The following is a 23,896-nucleotide window of genomic DNA, read 5'->3' on the forward strand; positions in this document are numbered from 1 at the left end:
GCAGATTCTCAGAGAAGGTAATGGATGGCTCTGCAAATTACAATCTTCCTCCCTAGTTTGTGCATGACAAAATTTACAATCTCTCTAAAAGCGCAGGAAATGATATTTAGTATATCCTAAATGTTAGACTTCTTCAATAAAGTGATTTCGCAAGTGAACAAGAAAATATATTCGCTACAATAAGTATTTGCACAAATAGGAAATAAGAATTGACTTCCACAAAGAATGTGAAGTTTTATATCAGTTTACTGTTTATCTCTTAAAAAATGATCATGACAAAGAGAAGTTCACCAGCAAAGCAACAAAACGATAAATAAAATTTTCTAATTTTGGAGAACCTTCCGATGTCCGGAATAGGACATTCAAGTAAATCTAAGGCAATTTTATATTCTTCGGTTTTAAACAATCAAAGATTTTAAAATGAAAAAACAACGAGTGATTAGTAGGTCTATATTTCTCACTATAGGATGGGATTTGGCTATACGATTAGCAAAGATTACTTGTAAGGAAGGTGGAATATAGTTTTCATTTTCGTAAATAAAACACGGCATGCATTATAAGTTATGGGAACGAAGTTTGAATTACTAGTCATCATTAAAGAAAATGATGCAATGATAATACTGATACCAGAGAGAAACAAATACAATTATTGCAAAGAGATCTGGAAGTGAAGAAAAATTTACGAGACGAATGGTGTTTCCCTATATGTAAAATAGGAGGGAAACTTTATAGGTTAACGAAAGGGTAGCAGTGCCGCAGGATCAGGCTATAACAACGGGAGAAATATACCGAACGAAATAATAAAAACGAAGAATAATGATGAAGTACAGAAGAAAGAATTAATGTAATTCTGGCCTCACTTTATCTTTTCTTCGCCGTTTATTTCTCCTTACCTTATCAGAAGATACGATGTAGTTAAAAACAAGATAGGCAGTTGCACGAACGACAGATCTCTCCTGTTTCGAGATGCTGCCTTGCTCTGCTGGCTTTCTGGAGGACAAAGCAGCTTATATACATCTTGGGCGGAAGTATGCGAATCGCCTAACCGGAAAATTTGTAAACAAGCTCAAGAAAACCAAGAATTTGCTAACACCTTCCCATATTGGTATTTCGAACATGAAATATTACGGAGTTATAAGGAAAAATTGTACATAAGTGAATGGATGGAAAGTGGATATATATATATATATATATATATATATATATACTATATTATATATATATATATATATATATATATTATATATATATATATATATATATATATATATATAATATTATATACTATATATATATATATATATATATATATATATATATATAATATTAATGGTTGTACCTGGGAGTGCATAACTGTGGAAAATAACGTGAAATTGGTCTGACAATGACCTTGATCGTGTGGGGCAATCATATGCAAAATTACGACTGAGGAAGTTCTTCAGATTGGGTAATAGTTAGGTAAACATTAAGGGTTTAGCTTAATGAATTATATTTACTCTTAATCACACTAGCAATGAAAGGATTAAACCATATGGGTTCAAGGGGAATGTAAGGACCTCGTAACACAGATAACAATTAACAAACAGGTAGATTTTCAAGTAGATGAACACGTGACTGGAAGTTTCCAGGTACGTGGAACGAAGAGAAAAATAGAGTAAATTTTACTCTGAGCATGAAGTGAGAACTAGAATCCACGACTGCTCTACTGGAAGTCTGTAATGAGAGCTATTAGGAGTTGAACGGATTGCATACAGGCTCGTCCACACTAGGAAACATTGTTTGCAATCACAATGTTTCATGTCCAGACCTCAGTTGTCGTCGATACTTGTCGGCACAGTAGCCTCTGTATTCTACTTAGCTATTTTAATATTCTCGAGGAGGGATAAGAGAAAGAAAAATCGTACCTATGATGGCAGGGAGATTCAATTTGGCCTCTTTTCTTATCCCTTTGTTTTATCGGTGTCTGATATATACTATTTATAGGGAAGAATAGGGATTCAATGATGCATGCATTTTTTTTCTTCAAAATCTAAACAAGGTATTTGATTGGGAGGTAATTCATTCACATCGGCCTATTCGCTCATATTCCCCCAAACCCCTAAAACCCCGACCCGAACATCACAGGATGCACCGACCTCCCACCTTTAACCCACCACCCTCTATCGCATGAAAGCATGATAGATACATATAATGGTTATTTAAAAAATTTCCCTCACCAACGAAGCATAAATGTTCTGAAAAGATTTTCTGCTCAGAATAACTTTTTCTTTCATTACCACGATATTAGCGTAAACTTGTGTTATACCATATACACACATACATATATACAAAGAAATGAAATTTGTCAATTATCACTTTCAAAGAAATGGGTTCCTGTTGTATTTATCTCTGAGAAATACCCTTCCTTAGAACTGAGGGCAGGGTCCCCAATACGTAGCTATCAACCAATAATAACACAATACCGGAATTGCTTAGGGAGTATAAAAGGAACATAAGTCGGAGACTGGAGATGGGACTGACTGCCAATAACCTTAAAATTTGCACATTATCTCACTTCTGTAGGAGTTGGGAGTCGTCCTCCTCAGAGGTGCCGCTAAGGGAGTGGTATGTGAAATCACAAGAGACACATTGGCTAGCATATAGCCCATCTCAAAGGGAAGTAGCTAATAGGAGCACTAGAGAGGTTCTTAAGAGCTGTAAGACCGTCCATTTGCCGTTCACTCCTTTTATGACCTCGGAGAGAGTTCGCCAGCACCCTGGTAGATGGAGTTACCTGTTCTTGTCCCCTCTTCACCATGAGATTGTAATAGGTGACTGTTACGGACCGAGGTCCGCTCCAAGTTCGATATTATGATAAACAAAAAGAATTCAACACCAACAGTTGAAACTGGGGATACGAATATAGAAAGAAACACTAACAGAACCAAGGTTTATTTACAAGCTTACTAACAAAGATAAATGCAGATGGTTTCTCCTATTTACATATCACAAGTAAAGTCTTACAATGCATGAACTGGGGAAACAGTGAGGTAATGCAAATACTTGCTGGCCAGTTTTGCGCTGTCGGAGATCTATGCTGGAAGCGGTTGTGAGAGGTGGACAAAGAGGCAGGTAGAAGTGTACTGATTTTTATTACAGTCAAGGGAAATATAAATATACAGCATGCGGACGGAAATGTGGTCACTGACCCGCGAGAGAGTAAAAATGGGTCGGCGAGACCCGATTTGTGTTTCTTGAGAGACATAAAATACAAAATATAAAAAGAGTACAATATATTGGTTATACAAGCTTTATACACTGGCGGAAAGCCCGCTGAATGCTCTCTCGGAGGGAAGTAAGAACAACGCGAATGATGAATTATATACAGGGAAAATTATGAATAAGCGTTTTTGTCCTTACAAATATTCCCCCCCAACGACAATAATTAGGTATAATTGTTGGTCTGACTTCTTTGTACTTCGGGTAGTCACTCGCGGAAGCGAGCTGGAATGTTGAGGGGTAAGCCCTCCTCGGGTGCGCGATATCAGTTGCTGTGGTAGATCCCATCGGGAGTTTGCGGGGACGGGATGCCTCCCCTGAGGTGATCCTTGGGGGTTCGACCGTCTTCGAGGGCAGGCCACGGCTACGGCCGGGAGGTTTGGCGATCGAAGGCAGTCGCTTTTTTTCCGAGGAAGATTGAGGCGCCTGTGGAATCCGCGTCTGCGAGGTCCTCGTCCATGATGAAGGCTGGTTTCAGACGATCGATTGTGACCCAGTCCTCGCGACCATTGATGGATAAGAGATATGCCTTGTCAGTGCGTCGTAGGACGCGGAAGGGACCGCGGTAGGGTCTCGTTAAAGGCGTGGCGGGCGGGTCGTCCCTGATGAGACGTTCTTGCACGATGATAGGGGCCTTCGGGAGGAAACGTTTGGTTCTGTCGGAGAAGGTTTTGACGCAGGGCGTGAACTTCCCGGTGGATTCCCCGAAGCCTGGCGATGGAGACGTCAGCGTCGTCGGCATTGGTCGGGAAGAACTCGCCAGGGACTGTTAATGGCTCCCCGTATACCTTCTCTGCGGGTGATGCCTCGCCGTTCCGCCCGCGGGGGCAGTCCTGAGACCGAGGAGGACCCACGGTAGTTGGCTCTTCCAATTTTCGTCGGTGCAGCGCGCCATCAGGGAAGCCTTGATCGAACGGTGGGACTTCTCTCCACCATGCCGTTAGCTGCTGGTTGTAGGCAGTGGTGGCATGTAGCGACGTTCCCATTAGGCGGGCCAGGGCAGTCCACAACTCCGACAGGAAAACTGGTCCGCGGTCTGTCGTGATTTCGTCTGGGGCACTCCGAATCGACTGACCCAGCTGGTGAGGAGTGCTTCGGCACATGCTTTCGTGGTCGCCTCCGACATCGGCGTTGCCTTGGGCCATCTGGTGGAGCGATCGATTACCGTCAGGAGGTATCTGGCGCCTTCCAACGGGGGCAGGGGGCCAACGACATCTATGAGGATGTGGTGGCCGAATCTTCGTTTCGGCTGCGGAAATTCCCCCACGCCTGATTCTGTGTGCCAACTGATTTTGCTAGTTTGGCAAGGCACGCAGGTCCTGGCCACTCAAGGGAGTCCTTCCGAATTCCATGCCAGACGAACTTCTCCGTCAGGAGGCGCATCGTCGTCCGGCCCGAGGGGTGCGGGAGTCCGTGTATGACGTCGAACACAGCTTTCCCTTCGAGAGGCTGGGATCAGCGGGAAAAGGCGGCCCGTGCTGATGTCGCAGCGGAGCGTCATGCCTGCGGTCCGAAGGGCACGTCTTCCCACTTGAGGGCGGTGATAGCAGTGCGGTATGCGGCGGTCTCCGGGGGGTCGGCGGCCTGTTCCCGGGCGAGGTCTTCGTAGTCGACCCCGAGATGCATGGCGTTATTATTTCTATCCTCGATAGGGGGGCGTCTGCCAAGGGGTTTCTTCTCGCCAGGCACGTACTGGATGGTGCAACCGAACTCCGCGATGGCTGCCAGGTGCCTCTGTTGTCTCGCTGACCAAGCGTCGCCCGCCTTGGTGAAGGCGTGTACCAAAGGGAGGTGGTCTGTCCTGATCGTGGAACGGGGGGGAAGGGGGAGCCCTTGAGGAGGTAGCGGAAATGGCGCACTGCTTTGGTACAAACCCCGCCAGGAGTTCGCGGTCCCCCCGAACGTGGGTGCTGTACCTCGTCTCGGCGGCTGACAGTTTTTCGTTTTTTTGCTGTAGAAGGCGAGTGGCTGGGTGGGGCTCGCCCTGGACCATCTGCTCGAGGACAGACCCCGCAGGCGACGTTGCTGGCGTCGGTGGTGAGGCGTAAAGGTGCAGCAGGGTCTTGGTGGCATAAATGTCGCCGCTCTGGCGAGGGCCCTCTTCGTCTCGTTGAAAGCCTTCTCTTGTTCGGCTTCCCACGTTAGGGCCTTTGGTTTCCCTTCAGGACTGTGTTAGAGGAGACATGGTGCGGGCGGCGGCGGGGATGAATCGGCGGTAGTAGTTGACCATTCCGATGAACTCCTGCAGGGACTTGACCGTGGTTGGTGTTGGGAACTTCTGCACCGCGCCTACCTTCGAGGCCATGGGGCGCACGCGTCGCGGAGATCTCGTGCCCAAGGAAGTCCACCTTCTCGGCGCCGAAGGTGCATTTGCCGAAACGGACGACCAGCCCGTTTTCCTGCAGGCGCTTCAGGACCGCTCGGACGTGATAGGGTGCTCCTCCAAGGACCTGGAAAAAATTAAGATATCGTCGACGTAGCAGACGCAGAAGGGCAGGTCCCCAGGATGCTGGGGTGGTCCATCAGGCGCTGGGGAAAGGTGGCCCCTGCGTTCCTCAGGCCAAAGGTTGAGTAATGGAAGACGAAGGAGCCAACAAAAGGCGTGATGATAGGCAGGTCTTGGGGACGTCCATCGGGGTGGACTGGGAAACCTGGAAATAGGCTTTTAAGAGGTCCATTTTTGTGAAACGACCATTCGGCACCCCATGGAGGGCCCCTGTCAAATCCTGCATGTTTGGCAAGGGGTATTGGTCGGGGATTGTAGCGAGGTGAGTCTCCTGTAGTCTCCTTCCGCAGGGCCTCCAGGTGCCGTCAGGTTTCTGTACCATGTGGGGCGAAGCGAAGCCCAAGGGCTCGACACTTTCTTGCAGATGCCCATTCGTTCCATCTCCGAGAACGCCTGCTTCGCCTCCTGGAGGCGGCCTGGAGGGAGTTCGTCGGAGGAACTTCGCGTGTGTCGGGGGGGCCTGTTGGGTGGTTTATGTGGTGGAATATCCCGTGCTTGGGCGGCGTCCCTGCCGCCTGACGAAGTTCCGGCTTGAAGACTTCGGGGAACTCCTGCAGGAGGTTGCCGTATTTGTGGGGGGCGATGGTACAAATTGTAGGGGCGCCCGGCCTGCTGCCAGTGGAAGGGAAAGGCATGTCCCCGTGTCGAGGAGGCGTTTGCGGCCCACGTCCACCAGGAGGCCGTTCTGCGCCAGGAAATCTGCCCCCCAGTAGCGGGATCCTGACGTCCGTGATTGTGAATTCCCAGACGTAGTTTCGCCCCAAGATGGATATCTCGAGTGGCTTCATGCTGTAGGAACGGATGGGGGTCCCGGTGTTTGCGGTGACGAGGGAGGTTGTTTTGTCGGGTTCGAGGCTACGGTCTTTTCCTGACGGCGGGAATATCGAGTGCATTGCCCTCGTCCACCACCATCCTCCGGCCGGAGATCGCGTCGCGGACGTAGAACCCTACGGTGTGTGTTCCGACGAGGCCGTTGCCACGGGCGGCCTTGGTTTTGTTTGCCGTCGCCGTTTTTTTGACTGCTGGAAGGTGCAAGGGCTTTGACACCTCTTGGAGAATCTCCCGAACCTCCGGTGGAAGCGGCACCAGGAGTTTTCACCTCGCTGCGTGTGGGAGGACTTCCCTTGGGATACGGCGCCGATCTCTTGCGTTGGGTCGTCGTCGTCTTCTCCTTCTCTGCGGCCAGGCACACGGAGGATGGGGGGTCGGTGGCGAGCTTCGCGGCATTGTTCGACAACGTCAGTTTCTTTGCCTTCTCTAGTAGTTCGTCGTCCTCTAGGGTATATGCGTTGGCCGTCAGCTGTTTTCGGACGTCCGGCTCAGAGGTTGCCGCAGGAATATTTCACGGCTCAGGCTGATCTCTTTCTTTTTTCCCGTTTTCCGTCGGGGCCTATTTCGGGCAAACGACGACGAGGCCACTCACAGTGTCCCCCCCCCCCCCAGGCATCTTGGGGTGGGTCGGCAGCGCACATGGGGTTCGCGGCTAGGCGAGGGCGCGGGCGGCCCTTTCAGCGATGGGCCGCGGAATAGACTGTCACGAGCCTTTCTTTTATCTCGTCGAGCGTGACAAGTCCGGTTCGTGCTCGACCGGTCAGCCAGTTCGATATTCCGTCGAACACCTCTGTCGGGAGGGCCGCTGCGACGAGGTCAGCCGCCTGCAGCACTTTGTTCGTGAGCCCCTGCGATCCGGAATTGCCCTTCGGCTTGGAAGAACCAGGCAGACGGGTCAGCCGTTGTGAAGGGGGGTCAATTTGACAGCTCGAGCGGCCGTTGTGTCCGAGTCAGTCGCTGGGGCGGGGGAGGCCTGGTTTCCCGCGTGGTACTATCTGCGCCCATTGTCCTCTCTCACAGAAACGGTCGACAGAGTCGTGAATGGCGGGCCGGGCCCAAACCGTTTGAGGAAACGCCTGAACACACCTTGGTGGGCAGGTATGCCGTAGTTTTTTTTTAGTCCGTTAGAGGCGTTGGTTATTTCCACGGTAGGAGCTTTCAGAGATCTATACTGAGGCGCCGTGTGAGTCCGTTAAAGATCTCTGAAGGTGAGTGGCGGTAGTAAGTCCCTTAATGGCTGAGCCAAAACCCGCCTTGGGTCACCGTCCAAACCGGGAGGTCACCAGTTGTGAGAGGTGACAAAAGAGGCAGGTAGAAGTGTACTGATTTTTATTACAGTCAAGGGAAATATAAATATACAGCATGTGGACGGAAATGTGGTCACCGACCCGCGAGAGAGTAAAAATGGGTCGGCGAGACCCGATTTGTGTTTCTTGAGAGACATAAAATACAAAATATAAAAGTACACAATATATGGTTATACAAGCTTTATACACTGGCGGAAAGCCCGCTGAATGCTCTCTCGGAGGGAAGTAAGAACAACGCGAATGATGAATTATATACAGAGAAAATTATGAATAAGCGTTGTCCTTACACGGTGGTTTCACAAAAGGAGAACTGTAATTGTAGACGTCTTCTTGACTCCATGTTGCAGAAAATAAGGTCGATTCTTGATACTCGAAGGGGAGGAACTCCTCGAAACCTCTTGTAGAACGTTTCTGCTCTCAAGGCTTGCTCAACGTCGAAAATACCTAAGTCGTTCTCTCTAACTAGACGACTTGACCAGATTCCGATCAAACTCTCGAGCACCTTTTCCTCTCTGATCCTTCGTCTGTATCTTCTTCTCTTATCTCTCTCTGATGATCTCTGCTCTCTCATTGATGATCTGATCTGTGACTCTCACTCTCCTACTTCGTCAGTCATATTTATACGGTGACCTGGGAGTGGGCCCTAAGGGGGGCGGAGCATGAACGTCACAGACTCCCGAGATGACCAGAACGTCTTAGAAGAATCTCGACGAAATATTGCATCATATTTCACTGCATTTTCTGACGACGTGACGGCCCGTGTCGCGTTCCACAACACTCCTGCCGATTCTAGAACCATCATGAGAACAGACACCTACAACACATGTGAATGAAAATAAAAAGAATTCTTTCTCTTCTGGGTTTCCTAATATTACGTTAATTGGAAGAGGAGATACTATCAGAAACACACCTGCAAACAGGGAATTGCATGGATTTGGCGCAATAGAGTCAAGCACAAATGGATGAAAGCTTTAAGCAGCCCAAAATGACTGATAGACTAGGGATGAGATGGATATTGTAGGATAAAATAAATAGGCCCAACGCTTTGCAAGATGGCAGATAGGGTTGTAACACAATAATGAATCACAAATTTCTCTCAAAAACATCTCTACCTATTATTTGTTTTTCAAGACTAGAGCAGCAATCATTCTTTTTTCGTAATCATTTTGAAATAGTAGATTACTAAAGTTCATATTGCCATTATATTAACTAATCCTTTCAGGTGCGGAAAACTTAGAATTGTTGGATTAATATAAATTTTCATATCAGATGCATTATTTTGTGTTGATGAAAACTTGTAAATGTGAAGGAGAGACATATTTCTTTGTAAGTTTATTTTATTTTATTTTATTAAGGGACCTACTGGAAGCAAATCTCTTTCCATTACCTCAGAATGAATTACAATAAGTTTATGCTGCATGAAAATGTAATTACAAATATCAGAAAAACGCAGAAGCCTGCTTATATTCTATTTGGACTAAACAGATTTTCTACTTTATATATATATATATGACTGGAAAAAATGTTCTGTAACAACATAATTCCATCTAATAAAAGGAGCCCATAAAAACACCAAAATGTAGAGAGAAAAGTACTATATTTCAGAGACTGCTGTCTCTCTCTTCAGGTATATGAATGAGAAAAAGTTTACAGAAAAGGTGGTATTTATACAAGAGATTCGTCCACAAGTAAGCCAATTTAGGTCACCCCCGCTGATAATCTTCCTTTAAAAATCTTCTTAAGCGTTTGGTTGAATGAACAATTGAACACTGCGTCGACGATATCTGATATCCAATTCCCTTTTGAGATGTTCATTAACCTGCTTCTCTTTTATTAAGGCCGATTCCATCATTTGACTCTTGTGCCGGCAGTTGCTGCTATAAATTACACGTGACATATTCCCAGTTTATTCTATGGTTATGTTCTTTATATGGTGGTTAAAATAGCCGAGTTCTGTTGTCCATACCTAACTGACCGTTTTGTGTTGTATTAATCTCTGGGGAAGTGATTTACCTGTAAATCCGATGTAAGATTGGTCACAGTCCTGGGCATGGGATCTCTATACCCAGAGTCTTTGGGAGATGTCTTTTGTTGGACGTTAATCAGGGATTTGGCTAAGGTATTTGGGTAGGTAAATGCAAAAGGGTTTGGCTTTTCCCAAGGGTGTGAGTTACTCTCTTAATCGTCTCCAGGTGGGAACAGGTGGGGGAAAAATTTTTTATTTATTGTGGTGTGTCCTCTGGTCCCTTGTCTTTTAGGGGGTTCGGTAGAAATTAAACGTTTTGGCTTTTTTTGAATTGCTTTCTCAATTATATGGTCCAGGATACTTTAAAGATGAAAAGTTGCTTTGCGAATTAGTTCAAATTCTTTTTCCAGGAAATCTGGGGAACAAATTCGTAAGGCTCTTAAGAATAGGTTGCTAGCTACACCTATCTTGATAGTATTGTCATGATAGAAGAGAGAGACAGCAGTCTCTGAAATATAGTACTTTTCTCTCTACATTTTGGTGTTTTTATGGGTCTCCTTTTTATTAGATATATATATAATATATATATATATATATATATATATATATATATATATATATATATATATATATATATATATATATATATGATGTGTGTGTGTGTGTGTGTGTGTGTGTGTGTGTGTGTGTTTGTCTGTGTGTGTGTTGCAACTCAATGGTCATTGAGAGTAAAAATTATAATTTTACTTTTCTTTTCAGTTGTATGTTTGGTGCTGGGCATTTTTGTCTCATGGCACCCTCACAGTTTAACGAAATTGTATTTATTCATAAATGTTTTTAATTGTGAAACGTGCTGCATCAGTGCTCGCGCGCAACAGGTTGCCCACGTCTGCTCTAGAGATTAGCCTGTGCAGATGGGGGCAGTTGAAATGAAATTACTAGCCCAAGGGAGTGCTGGAGGGTGAGAGTATATTCAAGGAGACGGAAAAGGGCTGAAGGATGGAGGCCGATGGATTCCGACAAAACTCATATCGGGAGATTACTGTCCTCTCTTGGATCCTTTCGTCCATCGTGATGGATAATCGTTAGTTTTGCATCTTCTGTTATTCCAGTTCATATACCACTTTCGTTTTTATCTGTGGATAAGAGGTAATCTTATTAGCACTTCGTAATATATTTATCATACTTTCATAAAAACTAGGTGTAAAAATAGCGCAATCCTGATGTTGGCATTCATTTTCTATGAGGTAGGTTGCTCTGACTTTGCAATAATAAATAATCATTTGGTAACCAAACCAACGATGGGGCCCCTGGCCAAACGATCTTTCATAACTTTGGATGATCGGAATGCTGAGGGGAGAGTGAAATGGCCTTTGCTGATGTACAGTCCTGTTCAAGTGCAGGATTGTCATCAGTTTATCATTTTCATTTCATTTCTAATTTTTCCATCTAGCCATACTTTCATTAAAGCGCTGAATGATCTTATAGGTGCCAGCACTTGGGCTATGCCCTAAATTCCATAATCCATCCATCCAATCCAAAACAACGATCTTTTAAACATTTTAGAAATGAACCAGACATGATTGACTTCGCTTTACACTGAATATCAATAATTGCACAACCACCTCTTAATTTTGACAAAAACAATAGGTCGAATGGATGGAAGGTTGCCGTGCATTCTGGGGAGGATAAAAGGAGCCGGACAGACCACGTGGGCATCATTCGCGCTCTGACAGCCTGTCGACAATGTATAAATAAATAGAATTTTATTATTTTAATAATAAATGATTTTTTAGTTATTTTCTTAATATTAAATGATTTTGTACATTTTATATCATTCATAATGTTTCTTTTTGTAATAAATATGTTGAAATACTGACTTGCATTTACATTTCCTAATTGATGCTTAATCTATATGTCATGACAATATATATGATGATATGATTGGGTGAAATGAAATTGAAAATGAAAAAGCGTGGCCATAAAGAATAATAACACGAAGAAATATACAGGATATCTAACATGTAATAAGATATATAAAATATGAAATAAATAGAACTCGGAAAATAACTTGAACTATAAAATGAAGTGTAACATGAAATAAATATGGCCATCAAATAATATAATAACATACAAGGTAAAGAACAATAATACAATATTGAGAACATGATCAAATGAACAAGAACACATACAAATATGATAATGAAACAATAATTAACATTGACTGGACATAGTTATTAATAGGGGAACAATGAAAAATCAGTAACAGTTGATAATATATGATTTTGCAGTTGAAAATGTTATGGTATAAAGTTACCAAGTCCCAATTTCATTTTCTTACATTCTATACTTTTCATGTTCATTTTCTTACAGTCTGTGCTTTTCATGTTCATTTTCTTACATTTTATGATTTTCCATGTTCATTTTTTTTCTTACTTTCTATGCTTTACATGTTTGTTTAGTATAAGTATTTTTGTTATATCCATCATTTGCTTCTCATTTGTCTCATTATTATGAATTATGTTATTACTCCGCAACAACACCGCAAGCCACCCGCAACACACCGCTAGACGGAGTAACAAAGAAGCGATAGCGCATGCCCTGGCATAGCAACAATGACCATAAATCCGCACCAACGCCGTAACACTCCCCATGCCCGTAACACACCTCACGAGTCCGGGCCACGCCGCCCAATAACGGTCATTTTTTCTCCCCACCGCGTTAATTTTCTGGCGGTTTCTTGCGGTCCCACGCCGTAACAGCCCGCAACACAAAATTGCGTAGGTGTAAACCTACCTTTATTCTGAGCAGGGAATATTTTGAGAACATATTTATGTTTCGTTGGTGAGGGAAGTTTTTTAAATAACCGTTGTATCATACGACAGAGGGTGGTAAAGGGAGGTCGGTGCATCCTGGAGAGTTTGAGGGTCGGGGCTTAGGGGAAAGATGGAGAGAATGAATTACCTCTCAATCAAATGTATTAGTTAGATTTTGAAGAAAAAAATGGTATACATCGGACACTGATAAAGAAAAGTGAAAAGAAAAAAGCCAAATTGAATCTCCCCGCCATCAAAGGTAGGATTTTTCTTTCTCTTATTCCTCCTCGAGCGCATTAAAATAGCCAAGTAGGATAGAGGCTACAGCACCGACAAGTATCCTGACGACAACTGAGTTCTGGACATGGAACATTGTTTGGAAACTTTGTTTGCAAACAATGTTTCCTAGTGTGGACGAGCCTTTACGCAATTTGTTTAACTCCCAATGACTGATTACAGACTTGCGGCGGCTGTGGATTCTGGATTCTCACTTCCTGTGCTCCGGGGAAAATTCACCCTATTTTTATCTACGTTCCACGTGCCGGGAAGCTTACAGTAACGTGTTCATCTACTTGAAAATCTACCTGTTTGTTAATTGCGTTACGAGGTCTTACATGCCCCAAGAACCCATATGGTTTAATCCTTTCATTGCTAGTGTGATTAAGAGTAAATATAATTCATTAAGCTAAACCTTTAATGTTTACCTAACTGTTACCCAATGTGAAGAACTTCCTCAGTTGTACTTTTGCATATGATTGCCCCACACTGTCAAAGTCATTGTCAGACCAATTTCACGTTATTTTCAACAGTTATGCACTCTTGAGGTACAAATCATTAATATATTATACACACACACACACACACACACACACACACACACACACACACACACACACATATATATATATATATATATTAATATATATATATATATATATATATAGATATATATATTTATATAATATATAGTATATATATATATATATATATATATATATATATATATATATATATATATCTACGTATATATAATATATATATATATATATATATATATATATATATATATATATATATATATACGTAGATATATATATATATATATATATATATATATATATATATATATATAATATATATATATATACACACGTTTATATATATATATATATATATATATATATATATATATGCGTGTGTGAACTACAAACATGTAATTAATGCTATTAATCCACTCCTATGCATATATTTTTATGTACAATTTTTCCTTAAAATGTAATATTTCATGTTCGAAATACCAATATGGAAGGTTTTAGCAAATTCTTGGTTTTTTCTTGAGCTTGTTTACAAATTTTCCCGGTTAGGCGATTCGCATACTTCCGCCCAAGCCCTGTATTATATAAGCTGCTTTGTCCTCCAGAAAGCCAGCAGAGCAAGGCAGCATCTCGAACAGGAGAGATCTGTCGTTCGTGCAACTGCCTATCTTGTTTTTTTAACTACATCGTATCTTCTTGATAAGGTAAGGAAGAAATAAACGACGAAGAAAAGATTCTTTCTTCCGTACTTCATCATTGTTTCTTCATTTTATTATTTTGTTCGGTATATTTCTCCCGTTCTTATAGCCTAATCCAGCGGCACTGCTACCCTTTCGTTAACCTATAAGGTTTCCCTCCTATTTTACATAATTGGAAACACCTTTCCTGTCGTTAATTTTCCTTCACTTCCAGATCTCTTTGCAATAATTTTATTTGTTTTTCTCTGGTATCAATATGATCATTGCTTCATTTTCTTTAATGATGACTAGAAATTCAAATTTCGTTTTATTTACGACAATGAAAACTATATTCCACCTTCCTTACAAGTAATCTTTGCTAATAGTTTAGCCAAATCCCATCCTGTAATGAGAAAATATAAACTTACTAATCACTCGTTAATTGCCTTAGGTTTACTTGAATGTCCTATTCCGGACCTCGTAAGGTTCTCCATAATTTCAGATTTTATTTATCGTTTTGTTGCTTCTGCTGGGTGAACTACTCTTTGTCATAACCATTTTTTAAGAGACGGACAGTAAACTGATATTAAACTTTCCTCTCTTTGTAATGATGGTGTTATAGCTTCATTTTTCTTATTCGCAGATGGGTTACTGGGATGATCCTCAAAGATGGCAGGTAAGTCCTGCCATCCACGAAACCCCCCCAATACGGGAACTACACCGTAGTCGAACACGGTCCTCAACATCTCCTCCATTTAGTGATGTCCCATTGGTACCAGTTTCCTCCTATGAACCCTCTGTGGTAGATGTTTTTTTTGATTGCTGTATGGATGGTTTGTTATGAGCCCCTCCTCGCTCTTGGTGGCAACTTCGTTGTTATCTGGGTCTTCATGAACACCAAGTCTCTCAGGACTCCCGCTAACATGTATGTTGTGAATTTGGCTTTCTCAGACTTTGGTATGATGTTAACCATGTGCCCACCAATTTTGGTTAACTGCTATTACCAGACTTGGGCTTTCAGTGATATGGCTTGCCAAATTTATGGTCTATTGGGGTCAAGTTTTGGAACTATATCTATTTGGACAATGATCTTCATTACTTTGGATCGTTACAATGTCATTTGTGAAGGGTCTCTCTGCAAAAACCTTTGACCCCTAAAGGTGCTTTGGCGAGGATTGCCTTTGTATGGGGACAACTTTTTTGTTTTCTGGGGTCTTCTTCCCCTGTTTGGCTTCTGTAGATACGTCTCCTGAGGGTAACATGACAGCTTGTGGCACTGATTATCTCTCAGAAGAGTTCTGGAGTAATTTATACTTGTATTTATATGCCTTGATTGCTACATGTTCCCTCTCTACTCATCTATTGTTATTCGGTCATCATGAAAGCTGTCGCCAATCACGAGAAACAGATGCGTGAACAGGCCAAGAAGATGGGAGTGAAGTCCCTGAGAAATGACCCAGAGGCCAAGAAGACTTCATGTGAGTGCCGTCTCGCAAAGGTCGCCCTCACAACTGTGGCCCTATGGTTTATTGCGTGGACTCCCTACTTCCTCATTAATATGGCAGGTCTCTTATACAAGCCTATGGTTACTCCTTTGTTTTCAATTTGGGGTTCTGTCTTCGCCAAGGCCAATGCTGTGTACAACCCTATTATCTACGCTATCAGCCATCCTAAATACAGAGCTGCTATGGAAAAGAAGTTACCTTGCCTCTCATGTGCTACTGAGAGAGATGGAGATGGCAGTTCTACCGGTGATGCTGCAACGGGTTGCTTCAGCTGATGAAAAGGCTTGAGTATTTTGAGCCTCCTGTCTTATATGGCAGGAACAGAAGAACGAAAATGATGGCAAAAACCGACTTCAATACTAAATATATTTTTTTTATCATTCTGTATCCTGAATAAATCCTTCGCACTTATAAAAATATCAGATGGTTATCATTTTTCCTATCTTGAAGTATGAGTGTACATAGAAAGGAAAAGGCAAAATAACAATAAATTTTGCAAGAATAATAAGGTAGTTGAAGATTAATGTGTAATTTTGACACCGAAGGCTTTATCAATAAACTTCCGCAGTTTTCTGAAAAGAGGAAGAAAAAAAAAACAATTGTTGTTTTTTTTTTTTTTTTCGGTATATACATACTTACATCGTTACGTAAAAAAAACTATTAGCAATATATTACATGGACCTAGCTTTAAATTTTAGATGTTACTTTTATTTCCAATTCAGTTTTTCAAGAAGCATATTCGATCTATCCCTCTCTTATTACAAAATAGTAATATATATAACATATACACACGCATAAAAAAGTAAGTTTATCTTAGTTTTACCAGACCACTGAGCTGATTAACAGCTCTCCTAGGGCTGGCCGAAGGATTAGATATTTTTACGTGACTAGGAATCAATTGATTACCTAGCAACGGGACCCTACAGCTTATTGTGGAATCCGAACCACAATTATATATCGAGAAAGGTATACACACGCATATATATATATATATGTATATATATATATATATATATATATATATATATATATATATATATATATATATATATGTATGTATATATATATATATATATATATATATAAGTATATATATATATATATATACTACATATATATATATATATATATATATATATATATATATATATATATAATATATATATATATAGATCAAAGGACAGTGGAAATAGGGTGGTAAATATTGGCGCCTACGTTTCAAGACAACATGTCTGATTTTGCAGGCTGTAAATAAAAGAATAAATGTTGTAGATCATAAGAATAAACAAATTATACAAAAATCTGTTTAAAACCAAATTTACATCATGATATATTCATCATTGTAGGAGGTACCAACCTATTTAGAAAGGAGAAGGGCGAGTACTGTCTGTTTGATAGTTAGCGATTCTAGAATAGATAGTGCTGACTCGGAATTGGCCCTTGCTATAATTTTAAATTGATTTTATTCAATGTTGCTACCACATTTTTTGGCATGCTGTCTTATGTTCGAAAATTCGGGATTACTCAATTTATTGCCCGTTCGATAGCTAACGCCTCTGTGAGAGTCGGCGCGTACCTTGAGAAATCTTTGGGTGCAGCCCACGTAAGTTCCTCGGTCTTTAGTATTGAATAAAGATCCAATCTTCAGAGGATTCTTTGGAATGAGATTAATTTTGACCGATCCATAATATCTTGAAATAAACTGAGAAAGGTTTTGGTTAAAACTTTTATTATGCAGAAATGGAATACTGGCATAGGTTTGAAGTTTGGGAACGGTTGCAATTTTGTGCTTTGGCATCAAATGGTTGTTTAAAATTTTCCGCAAATACTGAAAAAATAGGTTAGATGGAAAAAAAGTTGTTGGTGAAAAACTCGTGTAAAAATGGAATTTCCTTATTAACGGCATGCCAATTCCAGGATAAATGGAAGGCTCTATATAAAAGTGTAGGCAAGGTATTATGCTAGCAAATTTTACCCAACTCCCCAACCCATTAGCACTCGAATTGCCAACATTTCATTCAATTTACTCCTTTCACTGTAAGATATACTAGAAATGAACAGTTGGAATATTGTTTCACAGAAATAAATCTGTGACTAACCAGGGGACCGAACCCCATCTTTTGAGTGAAAATCCAGGCCACTAGCAATTTGGACACAAAGGTCACAAAATGAGTTGGAACCTAAGTACTTCATACCTGAGGTTTTTTCCCAGGCAGGCGACTAAGACCTATAACATACCAGCTAATTTTAAAACAACTTCCTGAAACCATCACTACTCGAATTGCCAACATTTTACTCGACTTACCATTTTCACTGAGAGCTATGATGGGAATGAGTTCACAGAAATAAATTTCTGAATCACCACGGGACCGAATGCAAGGAAAAACCTCGGGTGTGTAGTAATTAGGTTCCAAATCCTTTCATAATCTTTTTGTCCGAATACCTAATGAACTGGACTCTCACTCAAAAGATCAGGTTTCAGTCCCAAGGCGAGTCTGACATTTTATTCTGTGAAAAACGTTTCCATGTGTTCCTTTCTATCATATCTCAAAGTGAAAAGGGTACGTCGAATCAAATCTTAGCAATTCGAACGTGGATTGGTCGAGGAGTTAGCTGAAATTAGCTGATATGTTAGGCCTTAGACGTCTCCCCCGCAAAAAAACTTAGTTATGTAGTACTTAGGTTCCAATTATATTTTTACCTTTACATCCGAATTGCTAATGCCCTGGACCTTCATACGAAAGACAAGAGTTCGATCCAGTAGTGAGTCTGCAATTTATTTCTGTGTTCATTCCCATATATATGTACACACACACAGACACACACACACACACAAACTACGGAACTGAACCTGGGTCATAAAAGGCGTTGGAGCCTAAGCACTTGGTACCTGTGGTTTTTCCCAGGCAGGCAACTAAGGCCTAACATATCATTACATTTTGCCCATCTCTCTGACCCATCAGCGCTCGCATTGCTATTGTTTCATAAAGATTATATATATAGATATTAAAGGACATTGTAGCTCGATATATGTATATGAATCACGGAAATGTGATATGACTTATAGATTGGCTACGTGCTGTCAAAAGCACTACAACGCTACCTGGGTCGAGGTGGGTTGATGTTGTCTCCAAACCAATGAATTACCTGAGCGCGAAAGGTATTTGAGGGTGAGAGGCGGTAGTGGTGTAGTAGGTAAAAGCTTCACTGACGTTCCTGGATTTGAAAGGCTCCATGGGTTCGCGCCCGGGTCCAGGCAAGTCTATTATCGAGAAAAAAATTCCCCTTCGGTTAAGCATATATGAAAATATATTAATTCTGAGGTAGAGCGAATTAGATATTAAAGGACATTGTAGCTCGATATATGTATATGAATCATGGAAATGCGATATGACTTATAGATTGGCTACGTACTGTCAAAAGCAATACAATGCTACCGGGATCGAGTTGGGTTGATGTTGTCTCTAAACCAAAGAATTACTTGAGCGCAAAAGGTATTTGAGGGTGAGAGGCGACATGAACTTTTAGCCTCTTGCGGTGGTGTAGTAGGTAAAAGCTTCACTGACGTTCCTGGATTTGAAAGGCTCCATGGGTTCGCACCCAGGTCCAGGCAAGTCTATCTCGAGAAAAAAATTCCCTTCTGTTAAGCAGATATGAAAATATATTAATTCCGAGGTAAAGCGAATTAGAAATTAAAGGACATTTTAGCTCAATATATGTATATGAATCACGGAAATGTGATATGACTTATAGATTGGATACGTGCTGTCAAAAGCACTGCAACGCTACCGGGGTCGAAGTGGGTTGATGTTGTCTCCAAACCAACGAATTACCTAAGCGCGGACGGTATTTGAGGGTGAGAGGCGACATGAACTTTTAGCCTCTTGCGGTGGTGTAGTAGGTAAAAGCTTCACTGACGTTCCTGGATTTGAAAGGCTCCATGGGTTTGCGCCCGGGTCCAGGCAAGTCTATTATCGAGAAAAAAATTCCCCTTTGGTTAATCATATATGAAAATATATTAATGCCGAGGTAGAGCGAAGTAGATATTAAAGACATATAACTCGATATATGTATAGAATCAAGGAAATGTGATATGACTTATATATATATATATATATATATATATATATATATATATATATATATATATGTGGAGTGTATTACTTATTTTTGTGTAATTAAAAGTTATAGATCGAGTACGCTTCTTGAAACTGAATTGGAAATAATAAGTAACACTAAAATTTAATGCGAGATGCATGTAGATATTGCTAATAGTTTTGTGCATAATGATGCTGAAAACAAAACAACTTAATTATTATTAAAAAGTAGTATAAAGATTTTCATTGTCCTTATTTTCAGTTAGTGATCTGTGACGTCCTTGAAAATATTTCATATTACAGTACAGTGAGACCAATATTCTAATACTAATATATTATTAAATGTATGATCCCATCTTTAAAATTAGTTACTATAAATTATGATCTTTATGAAAAAAGGCAACACTGACTTTGATTAAGGAAAAGTTATAGAAAAAGGGACTAATAGCAGAATTATTCAGGGTTCCGTATGACCCACTTCCGGCTGAGCTTATTTATTTATTTACTTATTATTTTTTTTTTTTTTTTTTTTTTTTTTTTTTTTATTTTTTTTTTTTTTTTTGAGAAAACTCCGGAAGTTTATTGATAGAACCTTTGTTTGTCTGCATTACACATTAATCTTCTACTGCCTTACTATTTTTGCAGAATTCATTGTTATTTTGCCTTTTCCTTTTCATACTTCAGGGTCCAAGCAAGATAGGAAAAATGGAAACATTCTGATATTTTTATAAGTGCGAAGGATTTATTCAGGATACAGATGGTAAAAAAAATATATGTTAATATTGTAGTCGGTCTTTGCCATCATTTGGTTCTCATGTACTTGCCATATATAAGAAAGGAGGCTCAAAATGCTCAAGCTTTTCATCAGCTGATGCAACCGTTGCCTTTTCATCAGCTGATACAACCGTTGCCGCATCACCGGTAGAACTGCCATCTCCATCTCTCTCAGTAGCACATGAGAGGCAAGGTAACTTCTTTTCCATAGCAGCTCTGTATTTAGGATGGCTGATAGCGTAGATAATAGGGTTGTACACAGCATTGGCCTGGCGAAGACAGAACCCAAATTGAAAACAAAGGAGTACCATAGGCTTGTAATAAGAGACCTGCCATGGATAGACGAAGTAGGGAGTCCACGCAATAAACCATAGGGCCACAGTTGTAAGGGCGACCTTTGCGAGACGGCACTCACATGAAGTCTTCTTGGCCTCTGGGTCATTTCTCAGGGACTTCACTCCCATCTTCTCCTGCCTTTTCACGCATCTGTTTCCTCGTGAGTGACGACAGCTTTTTCATGATGACTGAATAACAATAGATGAGTAGAGGAGAGGGAACATGTAGGCAATCAAAGGCATATAATACAAGTATAAATTACTCCAGAACTCTTCTGAGAGATAATCAGTGCCACAAGCTGTCATGTTACCCCTCAGGAACGTAATCTACAGAAGCCAAACAGAGGAAGAAGACCCCAGAAAAATGTTTGTCCCCATACAAAGCAATCCTCGCCAAGCACCTTTAGGGGTCAAGTTTGCAGAGAGACGGCCCTTCACAATGACATTGTAACGAGCCAAAGTAATGAAGATCATTGTCCAATAGATATAGTTCCAAAACTTGACCCATAGACCATAAAATTTGGCAAGCCATATCACTGAAAGCCCAAGTCTGGTAATAGCAGTTAACCAAAATTGGTGGGCACATGGTTAACATCCAATACCAAAGTCTGAGAAATGCCAAATTCACAACATACATGTTTAGCGGAGTCCTGAGAGACTTGGTGTTCATGAAGACCCAGATAACAACGAAGTTGCCGCCAAGAGCGAGGAGGCTCATAACAAACCATCCATACAGCAATCAAATTATACCACAGAGGGTTCATGATTGAGGAAACTGGTACCAGTGACATCCACTAAATGGAGGAGATGATGAGGCACCGTGTCGACTACAGTGTAGTTCCCGTATGGGTTCGTGGATGGCAAGAGATTACCTGCCATCTTTGAAGGATCATCCCAGTAACCCATCTGCAATTAAGAAAATGAAGCTATACACATCATTACAAATATTGTTCACAATATTTCAAGTTGAGCACAGACTAGAATCAAGTCTATTTTTAGTTATAAAAAATAGTGAAGAATGTAGATGAATTTAAAATGCTCTATAATTACAACTCTCGAGATGTATCGAATAATGATTGCATACTCTAGTTTTCAGAATAGATGATTGTCTGCAGATTTCTCAGAGAAGGTAATGGATGGCTCTGCAAATTACAATCTTCCTCCCTAGTTTGTGCATGACAAAATTTACAATCTCTCCAATAGCGCAGGAAATTATATTTAGTATATCCTAAATGTTAGACTTCTTCAATATAGTGATTTCGCAAGTGAACAAGAAAATATATTCGCTACAATAAGTATTTGCACAAATAGGAGATAAGAATTGACTTCCACAAAGAATGTGAGGTTTTAATATCAGTTTACTGTTTATCTCTTAAAAAATGATCATGACAAAGAGAAGTTCACCCAGCAAAAAGCAACGAAACGATAAATAAATTTCTAATTTTTGGAGAACCTTCCGACGTCCGGAATAGGACATTCAAATAAATCTAAGGCAATTTATATTCTTTCGGTTTTAAACAATCAAAGATTTTATAATGAAAACACTAGTGATTAGTAGGTCTATATTTCTCACTATAGGATGGGAATTTGGCTATATACGATTAGCAAAGATTACTTGAAAGGAAGGTGGAATATAGTTTTCATTGTCGTAAATAAACACGGCATGCATTATAAGTTATGGAACGAAGTTTGAATTATTAGTCATCATTAAAGAAAATGAAGCAATGATAATACTGATACCAGAGAGAACAAATACAATTATTGCAAAGAGATCTGGAAGTGAAGAAAATTACGAGACGAATGGTGTTTCCCTATATGTAAAATAGGAGGGAAACTTATAGGTTAACGAAAGGGTGTAGCAGTGCCGCAGGATCAGGCTATAACAACGGGAGAAATATACCGAACGAAATAATAAAACGAAGAATAATGATGAAGTACAGAAGAAAGAATTTAATGTAATTCTGCCTCACTTGATCTTTTCTTCGCCGTTTATTTCTTCCTTACCTTATCAAGAAAGATACGATGTAGTTAAAAAACAGATAGGCAGTTGCACGAACGACAGATCTCTCCTGTTCGAGATGCTGCCTTGCTCTGCTGGCTTTCTGGAGGACAAAGCAGCTTATATACATCTTGGGCGGAAGTATGCGAATCGCCTAACCGGAAAATTTGTAAACAAGCTCAAGAAAATCAAGAATTTGCTAACACCTTCCCATATTGGTATTTCGAACATGAAATATTACGGAGTTATAAGGAAAAATTGTACATAAGTGAATGGATGGAAAGTGGATATATATATATATATATATATATATATATATATATATATATATATATATATATATATATATATATATACATATATATATACATATATATATATATATATTATATATATATATATATATATATATATATATATATATATATATAACTTTTCCATAATCAAAGTCACTGTTATCTTTTTCATAAAGTTCATAATTTGTAGTAACCTTCCCATATTGGTATTTCGAACATGAAATATTCGGAGTTATAGGAAAATTGTACATAAGTGAATGGATGGAAAGTGGATATATATAGTATATATATATATATATATATACATATAATATATACATATATATATATACATATATATATATATTATATATATATATATATATATATATATATATATATATAACTTTTCCATAATCAAAGTCACGTTGTCTTTTTCATAAAGATTCATAATTTGTAGTAACTGATTTAAAGATGGGATGATACACTTCAAATAATACATTAGCATTAGAATATTGGCCTCGCTGTACTGTACTATGAAATATCTTCAGGATGTTACAGACCTCGAACTGAAAATAAGGACTATTAAAATCTCTGAACTACTTTTTTAATAATAATTGTTTTGGTTGTTTCAGGATATGCATACTTGCATCGTTATGTAGAAAACCATTAGCAATATCTACATGCATCTCGCATTAAATTTTAGATGTTACCTTTTATTTCCAATTCAGTTTC

At 40.2% G+C, this 23,896-nt stretch overlaps 1 protein-coding gene and 1 pseudogene across 1 annotated transcript in view; both read left to right on the plus strand.

Annotated features, from left to right (window-relative positions):
* The first annotated feature begins 14,099 nt into the window (after positions 1-14,099).
* LOC135200210 (rhodopsin-like) overlaps positions 14,100-23,896 on the plus strand; it is a 25,073-nt gene continuing 15,276 nt past the window's right edge. Inside the window, exon 1 of the mRNA XM_064228647.1 lies at positions 14,100-14,203. The gene's annotated coding sequence lies outside the window, so the exon portion shown is untranslated. The remainder of the gene's footprint in view (positions 14,204-23,896) is intronic.
* LOC135200209 (rhodopsin-like) lies at positions 14,820-16,101 on the plus strand (annotated as a pseudogene).

Source organism: Macrobrachium nipponense, chromosome 26, assembly GCF_015104395.2.
Source record: "Macrobrachium nipponense isolate FS-2020 chromosome 26, ASM1510439v2, whole genome shotgun sequence".
NCBI lineage: Eukaryota > Metazoa > Arthropoda > Malacostraca > Decapoda > Palaemonidae > Macrobrachium > Macrobrachium nipponense.